A 1995-nucleotide genomic window follows, 5' to 3' on the forward strand; every position below is an offset into this window, starting at 1 on the left:
TAAAGCAAGGAAATGCAGTTTTTTTTTTTCCTTCTTCTTTAAAAATCCATTTCTCCTAAAATATCATTCCACAAAATTGGAAGTGAAGGACTAAAATGGGGTGAGGGGGGAGGAAGGAGCACACACCATTAACACAAAAAGTAAAATTGTACAAACTTAAGCAGTTTATGATAGACTAGGATCAGATTCCAAGATACCAAAAGTTGGCTGAAGAAATTCACCATTCTGTGGGAGCTAGGGTTTGTACTGCTGCCTGAAGATCGGTGAAGAGCAATTCACTGCCTCGGAGCACTGCCCCTTCCCACTCCAAATCCTGGTTTTTGCACCATGCCTCCGCGGGGGGGCGCCTCTCATCCCACCACCCAACCCGCCTTGAGGGCCTCCAGGTCCCTGCAGGAGGTTATCTCGGCGGTCCCCTTCCCGGGCGGCTCCAGTCTTCTTTTCTTCCACATTCAGGCAGACCTCACCTCTGAACATGATGGGCCTGTTGCAAAGCACCTTCTGAACAGGCTCAGAATCATCAAACAAAACGAACCCAAAATTGGGTAATTTCCCACCACTGTTAATATGCAGCTCCACCACATTCCCATAATTTTGAAAAAAATCTTTAAGTTCTACTCCACCTCATGAGGCAGGTTGCCAATAAAGAGCTGGTGGCCGTCAGGGTTTCTCACGATTCTTCGGGGTTCAACGTCACCTGCTCACCAGCCTCACGGACTGCTCTAGGTTCCCTCTGGGGATGAACATTTATTCGCTGTTCTCGCACCCTTTGATCCCTCTGAGGCCTCTGCGGTGGAATCTGAGATTCAGGCTTAGACTCTGGACGAGGCTGTGAAGCTGGTAGTTTAACAGCATGAGGTGGTATCCCAGTAACTGGAACAGCTCCACTGGGTGGAAGGCTCTTGCTGGTCACAGATGCCCAAGAAAAGGTTCTCAAGTCCTCCTGCACTGTCTGGGCTATGTCTGCAGGCGCTGGAGAAGAACTCTTCTGAGCATTCTTAGGAGTGGTTTCTTCCAATACACTCAGGCATTTCCTCTTGGACCACAGACGCAGGTTCTTGCTCCGGTTCTGGTTCAGGATCAGGCTCTGGTTCAGCAACAGGTTCTTCTAAATGTCCTTCTAAGTCATTGCTGACAGTTGGATCATAGAAAGTTCCAGAATCATCAGGTACCACCTCAGTGGTCTGCTGTCTTTCTTCAGGTTCCTCTGCTTCTTCTTCAGATCCTTCCTGAGGCTCAGTGACTAAGCCACCAAAGACCTCATCTTGGTATCTGAAGATATCATTGTGAACATAAAAATTATTTGCAGCAGAGCCCTCAGGAGCAAGGACAAAGGTCTCATGAATGTCCTCAAAGCCTGGTTGTTATTAGAGAGCAAGCCCATCACCTGGACCACCACACCGTCATTCAGAGTGGCATGAGTGTCGACATGACGGATCTTAGTGCGGCAATTAGTGAAGTTTTGTGACATCACTTTCCTATGGATTTCTTTCTGTCCGTAGACCACATCTGCTGGCTTTCCATTTGAATCCAATCCCCCATGGACATAAGAAGAGTTCTTTCCATAAAATTTGTGTAGCATGTCTGCGGCCTGGTTCAGCAGTGTGTAATACTGTCTCACAAATTCTCACCTGACCAGCAGGGGACTAGGCTTCTCCATAACCATAGCTTTGGTCAATTCAACCTGCATGGCTGAGCGGGAGAGGAACGAGCTCTGCTCCACACATGGCAAAAAGCAAAAAACCCCTCACTCAACTGCATCAGCACCAGTTGCAAAACTTAAAGCTATATCAGCTGGAGAATTGAACCATGGACCTTAGAAAAGAAAGAGGTATGCTCCTGGCATCCAGTTGTGAAGATCGGAGGGGACCAGCCCCAGAGAAACCTGTATTACTGCTCATCAGGGCATTATGTCTATAAATCTAATAACTGTCTATTGGTCTGTGACAAGAGAAATGGGAACTCTGTCCACAAAATCAGAAAAAGGGTAACGTA

The 1995-nt window shown here is 47.4% G+C and overlaps 1 pseudogene across 1 annotated transcript; it reads right to left on the minus strand.

Moving 5' to 3' along the window:
- Positions 1 to 275: 275 nt before the first annotated feature.
- On the minus strand, positions 276 to 1666 carry LOC309818334 (ras GTPase-activating protein-binding protein 1-like; annotated as a pseudogene). Its single transcript has one exon. The product of its transcript is annotated as a ras GTPase-activating protein-binding protein 1-like (transcript).
- Between the last annotated feature and the right edge of the window lie 329 nt (positions 1667 to 1995).

Source organism: Grampus griseus (assembly GCF_964374135.1).
Source record: "Grampus griseus genome assembly, chromosome: 2".
NCBI lineage: Eukaryota > Metazoa > Chordata > Mammalia > Artiodactyla > Delphinidae > Grampus > Grampus griseus.